At 46.9% G+C, this 18742-nt stretch overlaps 1 long non-coding RNA gene across 1 annotated transcript in view; it reads left to right on the forward strand.

Moving 5' to 3' along the window:
- The window catches only part of LOC307212810, a 571259-nt gene that overhangs the window by 260322 nt on the left and 292195 nt on the right, over positions 1–18742 (forward strand). The window lies entirely within an intron of this gene.

Genomic DNA, 18742 nt, shown 5'->3' on the forward strand with positions numbered 1-18742 from the left:
AAACAGAGCCTCCTTCAGTTGTCTTTTAAAAGTAAAATAGTTGTTTATTGCCTTGACATCTGCTGGGAGGGTGTTCCGCAGAGCAGGCGCCACTACTGAGAAGGCCCTCTGCCTGGTTCCCTGTAACCTCACTTCTCGCAGCGTGGGTACCGCCAGAAGGCCCTTGGCACTGGACCTCAGTGTCTGGGTTGGATGATGGGGGTGAAAATGCTCCTTCAGGTATACAGGACTGAGGCTGTTTAGGGCTTTAAAGATCAGCACCAACACTTTGAATTGTGCTCAGAAATGTACTGGGAGTCAATGAAGATCTTTCAGGACCAGTGTTATATGGTCTTGGCGGCTGCTCCCAGTCACCAGTCTATCTGCCGCATTCTGGATTAGAGTATGCACCACTCTGGCAAGGTAGTTTGTGGGCAGGTAGGGTCTCAGCCTGTGTACATTGATGCAAGGCTTATATGACAAATGGGAAGGAGAGGAAGCTAGAGATATCTTTCAGAGTTCAAGTACTTTGCGAAATATGCAGTCACAGGTTGTACTGAAATGCTAGCCTTTGCGAAATGAAGAGTGGGTGTAGGTGTGAGTTGGGGGGGGTGTTGGGTCTGTGCAATCCTTCACCATAACAAATATCTGACAATTCTGCTGCATCTGAAAAGATGCATCTACATGGGGTGATATCCAACTAAGATTTCAAAAACCAAGGTTGGATGCCAGTCACCCTTGGAATTTTGATTTAAGGCACCAGACATTGCTCTCCTGCTGCCTTGTAAGTGGCCTGAGTGGAAGACAACCTGCAGACTGCTCTTATGCCTTTAATACTCAGGTGGGGAATCCGTGGTCCTCTACATATTTCTGTGGTCCTCTCATCATCCCTAACCACTGGCTGTGCTGACTGGGGCTGATGGGGATTAGAATCCAGCAACATCGGGAGGGCTACTGGTTCTCTATCTCTTCTTTAGCTGATGAGCAGGACAGGAGAGAAAAATGGGTGAAGCCTTCCACCTAGACATGCATTCAATCAAATCAAATGGATGCGATTTCCACATAATGGCCACAATCTGGGGATCTGTATATAGCAGATCTACATGTCCTCTGGGTTGTTCCAGCCATTTCCTCGAGGGCACTCACCTCTACTGAATCATCCAATCATTGCTACGTTTTCTTTCTGATTTCAACTTTCCCCAGAGTCGTTGAGGAGGAAATGACAGTTGGGTACACTTCTACGTGTGTGTGAGAGAAGGAAGGTGAGTCACAACATCCAGTTTAGGATCAAAGTATAAGAACCGGAAGGTTAAAATGTGAATAATCATTCTGTTGAGACTGGAAAAAATATGTTCACAATTGTCACTTCCAGATGAGTGACTGGGCTCATGTCCCTTATCTAGAACCCAATTGCAAGTCCCACCCGAGCTGACTTTTACAAAATCTTCTAGGAGGAACACTTTGTTCATATTTTCCCACATTATTACCTTGTTTTATTCATATCCATGAAGTATGGACAGGATATATGGATACATCATGCCCAGCTGCCAGTCATTGCCTAAGCAGAATGCTTAGAAAGATTGTTCATTTATTTATTACTAGTAGGGAGTTTTTGACACTGCCCTGTAATGCTTAGAAATCAAATATATGTTGTTATTTTTAAATAGATAGTATTAGATAGTCACATTTTAGTCCACCATCTTAATCCAAAAAGGTGCCTTGCATTCAAATATCAACAAAGACTGCCTCACACACCCCAGGAAACCTTGTGCACTGTTTGGCAATGATATATCAAAAGGTGACCAAACTTATGCCAAAAAAGGCAAAATCATGCCAAAGTCATGTCTTGTTCCACCATCTTGAATCAAAATGGTCCCTGGTGTCAAAACAACAGCACACACTGCCATCCCCACCTCTGGAAGCCTCATGCTGAGTTTGAGGACAATATCCCAAGAAATGGCTGAACCTGTGCCAAAAAATGGGCACAGCCATACCAAAGTCATGTTTGAGTCCACCATCTTGAATCAAAATGGCACCCGGCACCCAAACATTGATGTTGACCACCACCACAAAACCTTTGGAACCCTTGTGCTGAGTTTGGCAATATCATGTGAGGTGGACAAAATTATTGCCCCCCAAAAATGGTCAAAGTCACATTTAGGTCCACTATTTTGTCTCAAAATAGGGACCGGTGTCCAAACATTGATGAAGGCTGCCACTCCCATCTTAGGAACCTTCATGCCGAGTTTGGCAACAGTATTTTGAGAGGTGGCTGAACCTACGCCCCAAAATAGGAGAAGTCATACCAAAGTGATATTTTGGTCCACCATCTTGGTTGACAGAGGCAGTTTGTGGCCCAACATCAACAAAAATCACCAGCCCCACAGCAGAAACCTTTTTGATGAGTTTGGCAATGATATCTCACAAGGTTTCTGGACACCGGGAGAACAAACAAACAGGCAAACCACTTTCCAAAATACATACTTGATGTGCGTATCCAACCCCTCATCTAAGATGAGATGGGAAGCCTTTGACCCTGCAGATGCTGGTGGACTACAGCTGCCAGCATCCCTGACCATTGGTAAGGTTGGCTGGTCCCAGTGGAGGTTGGACGACAGCAACACCGAGGGAGCCACTGGTATCTCCATCCCAGCTGCAGTATGTTTTTCACAGCAGGGACGCAGGTAGCACTGTGGTCTTGGGCTTGCCGATTGGAAGGTTGGCAGTTCAAATCCCTGTGATGGAGTGAGCTCCCGTTGCTCTGTCCCAGCTCCTGCCAACCTAGCAGTTCGAAAGCATGCCAGTGCAAGTAGATAAATAGGTACCTCTGCAGCAGGAAGGTAAACGGTGTTTCCGTGCGCTCTGGCTTCCATCACTGTGTCCCATTGCGCCAGAAGTGGTTTAGTCCTGCTGGCCACATGACCCGGAAAGCTGTCTGTGGACAAACGCCGGCTCCCTCGGTCTGAAGGCGAGATGAGCGCCCCATCGTCACCCTTGACTGGACTTAACCGTCCAGGGGTCCTTTACCTTTTTACCTTTTTTAGGTTTTTCACAGCTATTGGACTGGCTGAGTGTTTTTAGAGCTTGACTCTATCCTTGCAACAATCAGTAGGGTTGTAGTGAAATTCTGGACATGTCTACATAGAAGTAAGCCTCTCTGAGCCCTGTGAGACTTAGTCCTAAGCAGATGTGCAGAACTGCACTCCAGGTTTTGATGCCAGATCACACTTCTAACTAATACGATTTTGAAGTCTTACTAATCCTTTAAGCTACAGTATGAAGGTGCTAAGGATTCACTGGCTTGTGTTTATACGGGGAAACTGTGAACAAGTGGCTAACCACATCTACACTAAATTGGGAGTGGGGGACAGGTACTAGATCAGAGGATTACAGAACCAGGCTACAGTTTTGAACGCCTTATCCACTAATGGTTCCTATGCCTTTTAAAGCTGTTTGGTAAGCCCAGTCTGTTCCATCACAGCTCAGCAGTGATGAGAGACATTGTGCTGGTCAGATTTCTTCCTGCCTAGCAACTCTGAGTGGCAAAGGAGTCCCAAACTGGGCCAACCATAACCCAGGTTTAAATGTTTTGTTGTTGATGACGATGATATTGTATACCTGAGGAGTGTCTCCACCCCCAGTGTCCAGCTCCAAGGGCCTTCTAGTGGTTCCCTCATTGTGAGAGGGCCTCACCTCTTACAGGGAACCAGACAGAGGGCCTTTTTTGGTAGCTGTGTCCACCCCATGGAACGTCCTCCCAGCAGATGTCAAACAATAAACAGCTATGTGATTTTTAAAAGACATCTGAAGGCAGCCCTGTGGGAAGTCCAGAGGGTGGCAACCACGAGAATGGGCCTTCTCTACAGTGGCTCCATGTCTGTGGGATGCTCTCCCCAGAGAAATTTGCCTCGCACCTTCATTACACACCTTTAGGTGCCAGACAAAAACATTCCTTTTCAACCAGGCCTTTGGTTGATCTGTTTGACATCCTATACCCTTTTAAAATGTGGCTCTTTTCCGGGGGGGGGGGGTGTTATTAAGTTGTTTTTATTCTGGTTTTATATTTTGTGATATTTTCTGTGAACCTCCCTGAAACCTCCGGGTGTAGGGCGGTAAAGTAAAGGTAAAGGGACCCCTGACCGTTAGGTCCAGTCGTGGCTGACTCTGGGATTGTGGCACTCATCTTGCTTTATTGGCTGAGGGAGCCGGCGTACAGCTTCCGGGTCATGTGGCCAGCATGACTAAGCCACTTCTGGCGAACCAGAGCAGCTCACGGAAATGCCGTTTACCTTCCCGCTGGAGTGGTACCTATTTATCTACTTGTATTTTGACGTGCTTTCAAACTGCTAGGTTGGCAGGAGCAGGGACTGAGCAACGGGAGCTCACCCCATCGCAGGGATTCGAACCACCAACCTTCTGATCGGCAAGTCCTAGGCTCTGTGGTTTAACCCACAGTGTCACCCGCATCCCTACATAGGGCGGTATATAAACTAATAACAACAACAACAACATTGTATTGTGCTTTTACCATTTTTTGCTGTGAGCCGTCCAGAGTAGCTGGGGCAACCCAGTTCTATGAGCAGCATATAAATAATAAATTGTTGTCATTGTCATTGTCGTTCCTTACAATATCAAATTTTCCTTATTTAGTTCTTAACTACCTTTCATCAAAAGGTCCCAGGACAGTGTATAAAAGCATGAATAAAATTAACTCACACAATATATAAATTTCAAAGTTAAAGTTCAAAACCGACAAATAGTCATTAAAAATGCAATAAGACAAGAATTTAAAACCCAAATGGTAATTCCAAAAAATCATTTGCCTGGGCAAGTGAGGGCAATCAAAGGCAATGAGTGATGTATGTGAACACCTGAACCTGGGCTACTGGTTTGTTGTTGTTGTTGTTGTTGTTGTTGTTGTTGTTGTTGTTGTTGTTTTGCTAGGAAGGGCAAGATCTCAAGGTGAGAATATTGTGATGAGCTAAAAAGTAGTGCTTCAAACTCTAGATAGTTATGCTAGACAGTTTTGCTATGAGGAGTGAGACAGTCCTCAATCATGGTGAAGTGTGCATTTGCAACGTGGCATGTCAGCCCCACTTCTCCATCCTTAATTTAATAATAATAAATTAAATTAAATTAAACATAATTTCATTCAATTTATTACATGCCCTTCACCATCAGATCCCAGGGCAGGTTGCAACAATTTAAAATTAAATATTAAGAATTATCAAAACAAATTACAACCACAGGAACAGGTCCTGAAAACATAATATGCAGGTGTCAAATGCTAGACTAATCACATTGGCAGTGGGGTTGCAAAGACTTCAATTCTCTCTGCAAATATTTTGCAAACCACCTGTACCCTCATTTCAGCAGGTAGCCTGACTTAAGAGTAATTCTCAGTTCAGGACATTTTTCCCCACATTAATTTTATTTAAAGTTTTCAACATATAATGCAGTAAAAACCAAACCAGTCTAAAGAGAAATAATTTAAAGAAATACAGCAAAAAAGAGAAAAAGAAAAGAAAAGAAATGTAACTAGCGCAATTATATCTTAATCTTCAATCCACATACAGAGAAGCATACAGGGGTACCTCAGGTTAAGAACTTAATTCATTCCAGAAGTCCGATCTTAACCTGAAACTGTTCTTAACCTGAAGCACAACTTTAGCTAATGGGGCCTCCTGCTGCCACCGAGCCGCCAGAGCACAATTTCTCATCCTGAAGCAAAGTTCTTAAACCGAGGTACTATTTATGGGTTAGTGGAGTTTGTAACCTGAAGTGTCCGTAACCTGAAGCGTATGTAACCTGAGGTACCACTGTATCCCCTCCCAGCTCTCACCTGGGAGCTTAGTTCACAACATTTAGATGACCACTCAAGTTCACAGAAAGATATTTCCAATATGCATTATTGGTGGTTGCTCTCAACTCTTCCAAGGCAGCAATCCCACTGATCTCCTTCAAAAGAATAAGTCATTGGATGCTATTATGTGTTTGGATGCTTAATTACCAGAGTGAAAGACAAGTTTGACCTTGCTGTGTGTGGGGTAGTCTAAACCACTGAGCCTCTTGGGCTTGCTGTTCAGAAGGTTGTTGGTTCGAATCCCCATGATGGGGCGAGCCCCTGTCACTCTGTCCCAGCTCCTGCCAGCCTAGCAGTTTGAAAGCATGCCAGTGTAAGTAGATAAATAGGTAGAGCTGAGGCGGAAAGGTAAAAGGCGCTTCCGTGCGCTCTGGCACTCGTCACGGTCCTCCGTTGCGCCAGAAGCAGTTTAGTCATGCTGACCACATGACCTGAAAAGCTGTCTGTAGACAAACACCAGCTCCCTCGGCCTGAAAAGCGAGATGAGCGCCACAACCCCAGAGTCGCCTTTGACTGGACTGAACCATCCAGGGGTCCTTTACCTCTTTTACCTTTACAATTCTCTGTGCCATTCAAGAATGTTAAAGCTGATGAACAAATTGGTGCAAGTCAAAGGAAGAAGTCCATCTAGATAGTACAGTAGCATGTTAGGTTAAGAACTTAATTCATTCTGGAGGTCCATTCTTAACCTGAAACTGTTCTTAACCTGAAGCACCACTTCAGCTAATAGGGCCTCCTGCTGCTTGCTGCCGTGCCGCCGGAGCACATTTTCTGTTCTTATCCTGAAGCAAAGTTCTTAACCCGAGGTACTATTTCTGGGTTAGCGGAGTCTGTAACCTGAAGCGTATGTAACCTGAAGCGTATGTAACCCGAGGTACCACTGTATATACCATCAGAGTCCACATCCTATGGCAAGCATAGCCTGTACTTCTGGGAAATTGGGGAAAACATTTCACTGAATTTCTCCCATTGGAGAAGTTCCCCAACAGTTACTTGGTGTGGGTCTTGACATTACCAGTATCGTAGCTTCTTCTTTTTTACCTAAACAGCTTGCATTATGCATAACATACTATTGTGATGTCTCAAGTGCAAAAACTGGAGCACTGGTATAAACATGCTCCCGCTAATCTAGCCCCCCGTTGGAGATGGCTCATGATGTTTTGCACCAGCTAAAGCTTCTAGGCGTAAACAAACAATCCCCTGTGTTGCAAAATATGACTCAGCAATATCGAAAGCAACACAATGGCCAGAAACAATTACAACATTTAAAACTTTATGGAATAATGCAAAACATCAAAACTATCAAACTGAAGTCTCTGAAAGTCCTTGAATAAGTCACAGTGCCAGACTTTGCCCGGTGGACTTGTAAAGCTTTGTATAATCGGCAAATGTCCAATTCTGATGTCCAACTACATAATCGCATGAGTATTTTTCATTCTCATGTATATTACAGTGGTACCTCGGGTTACAGATGCTTCAGGTTACATACGCTTCAGGTTACAGACTCCACTAACCCAGAAATAGTACCTCAGGTTAAGAACTTTGCTTCAGGATGAGAACAGAAATTGTGCTCCGGCTGCGTGGCGGCAGCAGGAGGCCCCATTAGCTAAAGTGGTGCTTCAGGTTAAGAACAGTTTCAGGTTAAGAACGGACCTCCAGAACGAATTAAGTTCTTAACTTAGCCTCTTTTCTCAGCAATAAACCCTAAGAGTTTCAGTAGATATTGCTATAGCTGATGTCTCATAGAATCACAGAATTGTAAGGGAACCCTGCAATGAAAGGAATCTCAACTGAAGCATCCATGACAGATGGCCATCCAACCTCTGCTTAAAAACTTCTAATGAAGGAGAGTCCACAACCTCCTGAGTGAGTCCGTTCTACTGTTGAACATATTATGGTCCATCAGGGCAAATGAGGCACTGCTCCATCAACCTCAATCTGCCTTCAGACAGCCCCCACTTGCCTGTCTGGCTACATACAACCAGCCCAAGAGGGCAACACTGCCTGGCAGCTTCCTCCTCAGTCTTAATGTACCCCTTGTAGAACTCAGCAGGGTGGAAGGTAGAGGCTAAATTGCTTTGGTTCTGCCTACCCCTGACTGCTTCCATTTAATGTTGATCACCCTGCCTTCCGCCCTACCAATCTCAGTGAGTTCCAACTACCACCAAGCCCTAGTACAATTCTTGTCACATGCAACTAGTGGGCATGGACAGGGAAGTGTGGCTCTAGTCGCGCATGCGCACACACAGAGTGGAGAGTCCATTTGGTGCATCCAAATTGCCTTGAATACAGGATTCCTACAGATGAATGATTTATTCAAAGCTGGACCATCAAGAAGGCTGATCTCTGAAGAATTGATGCTTTTGAATTATGGTGCTGGAGGAGACTCTTGAGAGTCCCATGGACTGCAAGAAGAGCAAACGCATCCATTCTTAAGGAAATCAGCCCTGAGTGCTCACTGGAAGGACAGATCATGAAGCTGAGGCTCCAATACTTTGGCCACCTCGTAAGAAGAGAAGACTCCCTGGAAAAGACCCTGATGTTGGGAAAGATGGAGGGCACAAGGAGAAGGGGATGACAGAGGACGAGATGGTTGGACAGTGTTCTCGAAGCTACAAGCATGAGTTTGACCAAACTGTGGGAGGCAGTGGAAGACAGGAGTGCCTGGCATGCTCTGGTCCATGGGGTCACGAAGAGTTGGACACGACTAAACGACTAAACAACAACAACAACATTACTATTACTCGTAGTATTCATACTTGCAACAGCTGTATGTGTGGATATCGGCTTCTGCACGTGGCTCTCTTTTTCTGGATCAGGGTATGTGGATTTAGTTTAAGATATTTAAGCTACTATCCTAGAGCTGCTTACCTGGGAGTAAGGCCCACTGAACTCAATGGGACTTGTTTCTGAGCTCTGTTGGGCCCATTTTTCAACTCCGCTGAAAATCAGAGAGATGGTGCTTGAACGATCCATGCATTGAATTCAATGGGATCTTTAAAAAAAAAAAAGTTTAATTGTGCATTTGATTGCAGCCCTTTCTGTTTGGAAAAGCTGGTATTTGACCAGAGGAGCCACTGAGTCGTTACAATCCATCATGTAAATGACTGTTCGGGGACATCTAAATCCTCAGATTATTTGACTGCTGTACAGGATGCACTAAAGGGGGCTGGAGGAAAGAGACCCAAATCTGCAGGCGAAACAGCTGCAGCCATATAAAACAGCTCATGCATATTCACGCTTATGCACAGCAGTCCGATAACTTGGTCATTTTTGATCTCAAATACCCCTGAGGTACCCCATTCACATTATGGATGAGTTACTGGCAAGTGATGGGTTTCAGATTTTTATAGAAGCATTAAAAAGTTATCTTTTGCAGACTCACGTTGATTCAGGGAGGGGAGCTCTAGATTCCAAACAGGCTGTTCAGTTTTTGTCCATTAGTAATTTTTTTCTCCTCTTCGTCTCCTCTTTTTCATATCTCAGGACGAATCTATAAAGCAGAGTGCTGTAAAATAAATGCCACAGCCCTGCACTGAATTCTTTTTGTTTCACTCTTCTTGTAAAATAAAATTCGATAGATGGCTTCGTCTTTCAAATGAAAGAACGAAAGAAAGCTGGAAGGAAGAGTCCTGGGATCTAACAGCAGTCACTAACCCTCACCTAGGGAGAGAGAAATCGGGAGAGAAAAGAAATACTTTTGCACAGCTGACTTCTGTATAAAAGCACCCAGTGAAGACTGCCTTCTGCCAGTGATTTCTGACCAACATTGTTAGTCTGTTGCAGCAGAAAACACGTACTGTGGCATCTTAAAGACACGTTTGGTATGACATAAGCTTTAATGTCTTATATGTCACAATAAATGTGCTGGTCTTTAAGGTGTCCCAAGACTCTGTGTCCTTCTCTCTCTCTCTCTCAAATAAAAAATGGTACCCTGGGTTTTGAGGAGGAAAATTAAAATTAAAAAATGGTACCCTAGGTTTCAAGGATGAAACATTTCTCTAAGAACCCCAACTTTAAAGATGATAATGTTGTGAACATCAGTTCCTTTCTGGCCATTTCGTTTTTGTTTAGTTGTTCTTTTGGAGCGAAATAAACAAGCCCCGCCCCCCTTAGGAAAAAGTATCGTTTTCGCAAATATGTCGGGAGTTGTTTGTTCCTCCCCACCCCCACCCCCCACCCCCACCCCCCACCCCAGCTTTCCCCGGAACAGTGTCAGTTGAAATCTGGGACGGTGAGGACGAGACTGGGTGGGCGTCATTTCAGATGGATCGGGCGCGTTTTCTGAGCGCGCTGCGAGGACCGCCAGCTGGGAAAGGAAGAGAGGCGTCGGGGAGGAGGATGGTGAAACGCTTGTCCAGATGGAAACGGGCCAGATCCAGAGATCTGGGGTGGACGGGTTTACAGCAAGCCTGGTACCCTCTGGGCACCTTAAATGTGTCGACGGCCGCTGGCGCTCGCTGGACCGGCCGCGGGAGATGAACAGTGTGCGCATCTGCGACTCTCGCCTTCCTTCGTTTCCTTACTGGGAGAAGTCATTTCCTCCTGGCTCCAGTCCTAGCACCCACTTCCTCAGGCGTAACCCTCCACAACTCACCGTGCCCCAGTCCCAACTGCCATGACCTCCCTTTGACCAGCGCAGTTTGCGCGGAAAGTGCGTTCTGGTGCCCAGAGCATAAGAACCAATTCCTAGGGGCCCAGATCACTTTGCCCTTCCCCAGTAAAATATTTGAGGGATCCAGCCCCGCCGCCCCCACCCCCGGTTGACGGGCATTGCCATTCAAATGTGTGCCGTGTCGTGTGATCAATTATGTGGGGTGGGGCTTAACCCCCATCAATATTCAATATTCACCCCGGGTCCAAAATCTGGAAGGCTAACCACTAAAGAGGGGCGTAGTGGATATGGCGCATTACTGATGCTGTTGGACTCCCATCAGCCCCAGCCAGGGGTCAAGGAGATGGGGGTTGTAGTAGTCCAACGATATCTGGAGGCCCCCCTCCCCATTAACGTATCTAAAGACCATTATGTAGGCAACCAATCGACTTGAGGTCAAGATATGCCCTTGGCCACGCGGAATGTCCTCTTCTGTGACCAATGTTGTTGTTGTTTAGTCGTTTAGTCATGTCCGACTCTTTGTGACCCCATGGACCAGAGCACGCCAGGCAGTCTTCCACTGCCTCCCACAGTTTGGTCAAACTCATGCTGGTAGCTTTGAGAACACTATCCAACCATGTCGTCCCCTTCTCCTTGTGCCCTCCATCTTTCCCAACATCAGGGTCTTTTCCAGAGAGTCTTCTCTTCTCATGAGGTGGCCAAAGTATTGGAGCCTCAGCTTCAAGATCTGCCCTTCCAGTGAGCACTCAGGGCTGATTTCCTTCAAAATGGATAGGTTTGACCTTCTTACGGTCCATGGGACTCTCAAGAGTCTCCTCCAGCACCATAATTCAAAAGCATCAATTCTTCGGAGATCAGCCTTCTTTATGATCCAGCTCTCACGTCCATCCATCACTACTGGGAAAACCATAGCTTTAACTATACGGACCTTTGTTGGCAAGGTGAAGTCTCTGCTTTTTAAGATGCTGTATAGGTTTGTCATTGCTTTCCTCCCAAGAAGCAGGCGTCTTTTAATTTCGTGACTGCTGTCACCATCTGCAGTGATCTGTGACCAATACGATCCTATGAACCTTCTCTAGCATTTGGTTTTCATGGAAGTCCCATCCACTGGTATTGAAGCATCCACCAGACACACACGGCCTGCAAAACTCTGTGTGTGTGTGTGTGTGTGTGTGTGTGTGTGTCCTGAGAAAAACGTTCCCTCCAGCTCCGATCTCTCGGCAGCGAAGGGATGTTTTCCTAGTCGGACCTGGAGATTCCGGTGTTGAACCTGGGACCATGGAAAGTAGATACTCTACTCATGACCTACGGTCCTTCTTCAAAGGCTCCTATGTCCCACAATGTTTAACACTCTGCCTTTAATAAGAGCGCAGAGGCTCTACATAAGGACCAAGATGACGCAGTGAGGACTAGTTAGTCCTTTTTGCACATCAATCTTATTTCTTTAATCGTGCATAAGGTGCAGGAAGCGCTAGAAGGGTGAATCTTTCATTCTGCTTCGGAAATGATACGATTTGTCGTCGTCCGCTCTCCCCCACTGCGTATGACCTCCGATCACGACCAGAGCAAAGAGTCGACCTCTAGAGAAGTGGCGGAGGAGCGGGACTTCTAGTGGTGAAACCCTTTCATTAGGTGACCTCCAATAAAGCGGACGACGAAAAACCGTATCATTTCCTTATTGTACGGAAGCAGAATGAAAAATTCACCCTTCCAGCGCTTCCTGCACCTTATGCTGAATCCGAGATTTAAAAAAATAATAATTAAGGACTGATGTGCAAAAAGGAGTAACTAATCCTCATTGCGTCATCTTGCCCCTCACGTAGAGCCTGTGCTCTCTTATTAAAGGCAGAGTGTTAAACATTGTGGGACAAGGGGGCCAACTCCTAGAGACTCATCGGCCCCCAATAAAATATTTGAGCCCCTCCTCAAGTTGATGGGCACTATTCAAATAGTGTGCATGTGCCACATCATGTGATCGATTATGCCGGACGGAGCTTGCCTCCCCTCCCCCTTCAATATTGTTGGCACCCCTGCAGTGGGCTCCCTCCCCGCTCCCCATTTTAAGAAAGCCAAACCAGCAACATCTTAGGGGCTGGTTGCAGCGGTCTTTTAATTCCCCTTTGAATAAAATAAATAAAACTGCACTCCGATCCTGCCCTTTGTTTGCTTATCAATATCCGATGGGGATTGCAACAGATTCCCTGCCCCCCCCCCAAAAAAAATGGGGATTTACGCGGGGAGTCGCTTAACACTTTACGCACGTCTACTCAGAAGCAAGCCCCGCTGTGTTTAATGAGGCTTACTCCCAGGTATAAGCGGTGACACAGCAGCTAAAATCGGTGGCGCTCTCTGAACGCCGAAGGCAATGTGTGCTCGGATCCAGGATGAGCAAGGAAGAATAGCCCTCCAGGGAGAGCGAAACAGGGCAGGAAGCGAGCTTTCATCGCGAGGCAGAGAACCTCGTTAAAAATACTCGCACGCACAGCGAAGCGCGCTTCCTGCAGCAGCGCCCGGAATGCGGCCGGAGGAGGCTCAAATCTGGATTTCAGTGCCCACGTTCAATGCCCGGTCAGTTTCTGAACCCGATCGCTTGCTCTTGTCTGACGCCCTTGCCCGGGTCTCCCTTTCCCATCAGCAAGCAGCGAAAGCAAATTGACCCTTAGAGTGGTCTGGGCTGGTCCTCCAGGTGTATCAGTGTGACAGTTATTCTAGGGGTGTGTGTGTGTGTGTGTGTGTGTGTGTGTCTGTGTCTGTGTGAAAGTCAGGTCCTTTATTCATAGCAGTGACCAGAGGAGGAATGACCACTGGGAGCAGCGCAGAGAGAAGAAACTTGACGCCTTCATCTGCCCCAGCTGCGATAAAACATGTCTCTCCTATATCGGTTTCTACAGCCACAGCAGGCGCTGTAACCTTCCAACCGTTTGACTTCACCCACAAAGGTGCACTCCTCCATGGGGCTCCCAAAACAGACAGGTGCCAACAACAATATAGCCAATATGTATAGCCAATTAGGTTAATCCGAGGCAATGATTATTGCTAATTGTAGAGAGATAAATCAGCATGGTGCTGAGAACACCAAGGTTGCAGGTTCGATCCCCAAATGCGACTGTTGCATATTCCCAGATGATGCTTCCAACACTAGATAGATAGATAGATAGATAGATAGATAGATAGATAGATAGATTATAACGGGGTTCATATGAGGACTACACAGTTAGTTACTGAAGTGGGAGTAAATCGATCTTTCTACTTCACTCCCTCCGGATTCTTGGCACCGTAAACTACGAAACTTGCCTTAATCCCTTATTGACCCTGATCTTCTCCCGCCGTTCTAAAAAGGGGTTACACAGCTCAGGTTTTCCGTTTGACTCCGGATATATGGGTTACGGGGAGGGGAAATTCTACATTGTTAAGCTGCGACTGCATAAATCTTTTGGGGAAGGGACTATCTGTGGACGCTGTGTAGTGCAGTGCGATTTCCTTTATCAGCAAACATGCTATGGTTAGCCCTGCGTAAGTGGCACTAGGATTTGAAGTGAATCGGCTGCTGTCCTGCGCACACAAGGATGTTGCAGGCATCACTAAACGGGACTCGTTCTGGAGTATTTTAGGATCAGGCTGCGAGCACCTCACAAACAAAGCTGCAGACTGTTTAAACAGAAATAATTCAGTTTTCAACATGCAGACCTCTGCTCCACAATTCTGTTAAATCCGTGATCTGAGGAGATTTATGGCCGAAATAAAATGATCCAGAACTGAGGTCAATCAACTTCCTAATAAATAGGGTCAATTGAAATACAAAGGAATCGGGTGTCTCCCCTAAAAACAGCGACTCGTGTTTACTTAGATAAATACTAGATAGATGGGACACAACGGGACCGTCTTAGCTGGGGTCCTGATCCGTTTCTGTTGGTTACTATTATGCAGCGCAATCCTAACTATGTCTACTTAGAAGGATGTTCTAGTGAAGTCAATGGAGCTTACTCCCAAGTAACTGGGGTTACCTGCGCAACCGGGTAGCAAGGACCATCGAACTCAGGGGGACTAACTTTAGAGTAAGGTTGTGCTAGCAATCCGTAAATCGGCTGAAACCCGTGTCAGCCCGAGGAACGCGTGAACCATTTTAAACCTTAGAAGCGCTCCGCTCGCCTGCCCGTGTGTACAGAAACAGATATCGCTGCTTTTCCACAAGAGAGGGTTCACACTTCCACTCGCACAGACTCTTTTGGGGCGATTCTTATTGACTTCCAAATTTGTAGCCATTACTATCATTGAAAACATTTGGGAACTGAGGAGCCCGGACCGGAGGGGGTTAAAAGCAACACAGAGGTCACTATTAAGCCTAAACGTCGCGCTTTGAAGTCCCGCTGGTGTCGATGGGGCAATGCTTAGCTCTGACAGCTGAATAAGAAAACGCGGTTAGGATTGCTTTGCGCCAGTGGCGTAGCGTGGGGGGTGCAGGGGGGCCGGCCGCACCGGGCGCAACATCTGGGGTTAGGGCAAATCCATGGGTTAGGGGGCGCAAATCCACGGGTTAGGGGGCGCAAATCCACGGGTTAGGGGGCGCAAATTACTTGCCTTGCCCCGGGTGCTGACAACCCACGCTACGCCACTGCTTTGCGCACTTAGGATCGCGCGTGCCCAGTTTGCAGGACAGGAGGGCGCGCGGATGCCATCCATACACACGCGTCCCCATTGAAAACCGTGGAAAAACATATATCTATCTCCCGTTGACTTCCGTGTTTCTGATTTTGCCCGCAGAGGATCAAAGCTCATTTGGATCGTTTCCTGCGCTCGGGTTAATGTGGCCCCGGATTATCCCCGCCTGCCGCTTGAAATAGTCAGATTTTTAAGGGGGAAATTTTCTACTCCGGTATTCTTAATTAATAGCATTATTGATTTAATCATCATCATCATCATCTCGCTCTCCAAGGATGCAACCCACTGCACACTTACATGGAAATCAATCTCACTTAATTCCGTGGCACTTATTTCTGAGTAGATTTACAGAGATCGCTCTGCAGGTTTCCTGACATTTTAGGAAGCGGATGCCTTTTTTAAAAAAAGTTTTTATGAGACTCTTTAAATCCGACTCTTCTTTCCTAATCGGGCACAGATCCTCGCTGGGGGAAAGGAAAGGATAGTCTCTCCATGTCTTAGTGGGATTAAAAAAAAAAAATCCGTTCGCGGTGTTTAAGGGAGAGAGGAAAAGAGGGGCTGTCACCTTTCTGCCTCGAGCGAGCGCGGATTTATTAATAGACGTGAACAGAACAAGGGAGGTAATAAAAACCAAAACTGAACACGCGGGAGAATTGGAGGTTTCTGGAGCGATTATTCAATCAGGAGATAGTAAGCAGGCGGCGTGTCTAAACCTCCCCGCTTCGCTTTCAAGCCCCTCCGCCGCGAGACTATTCCAAATATTTCTGTTTTAAACAAACATCGCTGTGCTCCGAGGGAGCTTTGAGCCAGAGGGAAACTCAGCTCAGTTTTTAAAGACTCAATTCCCCGCCGCAATCCGTTTTACAGCATGCCGGGTTAATTCTCTTCCACCACTTCAGTTATAAACTGGGGTAAGGAAGCCGGCCATCTGAAATGGAACCAAAACCGCTTTCTGGATTCAAACCGGTTTCCCTCTTGTTGCTTCTCTGAACAACTCCCTTCTTTTCTTCCATTCAGTTGGGAAGTAAAATCACCTTCAAATGCACAATGACTGCAGGTAGGTGCGATTAGGATCGGGATGCGTTATCTATCAACTTAAGTTCAAACACACATTTAGGTAACAGCGCATTTAGGTAACACATTTAGGTAACAGCATTTAGGTAACAGCGCTAACCTAGGCAGGTTTACGCAAAAATAAGTCCCCTTCTCTTCAATGGGGTCTACCCCGTACACGCTGCAAGTATATACTTTTCGACTCGGAAGTAAATCCCATTGGATACTAACCCCATTGGATACTAACCCCGCTTATCTAGGGGTAAGCCCCATTGAATGCAATAGGACTTCCTTCTGAGTAGACCTTTCGGTGGCATTGACTTGCAAGTAGTTTTAAACGCACTTACTAAGAAGATAACAGCTTCTTTCCAAGTAAAACTGTTTAGTGTGTCAGGGTGACTGCTCGGGATTTCAGACTTCCCGGGGAGTAAATCACTCCAAAAATTAGCTTAATGACACATAATGTCAGCGTTCCTTTATTTTCACTAGATTGTGGGACCACGCTATAAATCAAACGCAGGAAGGAATTAGACAGCACCCATGGATCTAAGGTGTCTTTTGTTGTACAGGTTTATTTGGTTGAAATAAAACGCGTTCATTATTAGTGTGTTTGGAAGAGCAAAGGAAGAAAGCGGGGGACACCCAGAGGTCAGCAGGTGAGAGGAAGGCCACATTGCTTTGTGGTTAAGCTTCTTTTTTAAAAATTAAATAAATAATTGTTGAATTCCATTTCACTTTTTTTTTTGACCAGGTGCAGAGTTCAAGGTTTTTCAAATTCCATGTTTATTTTTAAGTGGGAGAGAAAATAGGGAGGGGAAAAGCCTTGCACTGGGAGCGCAGCGCGCGATCCAATTCAGCATATGGGAACTTTGAAGCGCGCGCTTTCGCGCTCCCCCGCCGAAATCATGGCGATGCTTTGAACAGGATCGTGACCCAAATCTGCGCAAACGTGTCGAACGCTTAAAGACCCACCGCCACCAATGACAGCTACTAACAGCGGGCCGCGTTGCTTGTTGCGAAGAAGAAGCGTTTGTGCTGCTGCTTTGATTTTAGTTTTGCCGAAGTCACGGGAACCGCAGATGCGTTCCGACGATCACTGGCTGCTCTCGGGGAGCTTCGGTGTCTCCTCCCGTCGCTGTTGGTTCCCGTCGAGGTTCGTTTGTTTGATTTTCTTACCCACTTCCTACGAAAGTGATCCGCTAGCCTTCTTGCTTAACAGAAGCGATGAGCCCGATTCTGTGCCTCCTTTTCTGGAGGTAAGTGCCGCGGAATTAAGCGAGGCGCTCGCCTCGAAGGAGCAGCTGGGAGCCCCAGCTCCGAAAAAATAAAGCCTCAAGTTTGCTCCTTGGGAACTGGCTGCCAAGTTAAGAGGGCAAATGGACCGGGAGATCAGCTGGCTCGCTGAGCGCTCCGAATAAGGTGCGCTCCTGTCACTGCGCAACGAGGAGCAGCCGCGCAATTCTTCCAGTCCTCGCTTCTGTTCCTCTGACCCCGTCGGTGCCTTTGGAATCAGCCCAGCGCCCCCGCTTGTAAAATGGGCAATTTGAAGCGGTTTTCAAACGGTGGCAGGTACTAGATGACACTAAGCAGGATCTGCCGGGGCTGAAACCCCAGCTGGTCTTATCGGGACGAATCTGTCTTCACCTCCCTATTAGTTGAGAGACGCTACCTTGTTCGGAAAGGCCGTTTTGCCCTCTGCAGACGCCGAGCTAAATCGAGGCGAAAACCGGGAGCGCTGGGAGGAGGTTCACCGTTCTCCACCCCCCACGCCCGGCTGTCGGGCTTCGCCTGGATCGCCTGAAGCCTTTGCGAGTGTGGATTGAAGCCCAAATCACCCTTTTAGGAATCTGAGGTGGGTAGTTTGATTCACAGGATACTCAGTTTTCTGAACCGGGCTTGAAATCTATTGATTCTACCCAGAGAGGCAGGGATCTGTCGTGCCCACGCAGACCAGAAGATGCAGGTCGGCGATCCAGGATCACCTCCTGATCAGAATGAGCTCCGACGGTGGGGGTCATTATTATGGGGTGGAATGGGAAGTGAAGATGCCCCCTGGAATGGGATCTGCGGGGAAAAGGAAAGGGTGGGTCCTGAATGCCAGCTAGGATCCGGGGCTACTATGGATGACCCTCTTGGAGATGTGGATCCACCGGATTCCACGGGAGATCTGTAAGTGGGAGGGTGTTTTTTTTTTTAAAGCTTACTCCACAAGCATCAGTCGATTTCTGGAGCGGAGACTGTATAGCTACCGCACATATCCAGTTTACTCCAGAGTAGTCCGGTTCAAATCGAGAATACAGAAGCACGGAATCTCTGGTGTTTCCCCCCCCCCCACACACACACACCAACCAACCAAGCAGTGGATCCTGCTAAGCTTGAGCGCAGCCGCGATCCGTTGGAGAAAGCTCCGCCAAAGCTCTGAGCCTAAGATGGGAGATGGGAGCAACCACTCTCTCCATTCCCGGGAGATTACTTAAGAGCTTAGCGCCCTAGTTGTCTCCCAGACTCGGCTGCCCTGGGGCTCCTCTTGACTCTCTGCCAAGGCTTGTTCGAGGTGCGAGCGTGGTGTGGGG

This window comes from Podarcis cretensis, assembly GCF_951804945.1.
Source record: "Podarcis cretensis genome assembly, chromosome: 3".
Taxonomy (NCBI): Eukaryota; Metazoa; Chordata; class Lepidosauria; order Squamata; family Lacertidae; genus Podarcis; species Podarcis cretensis.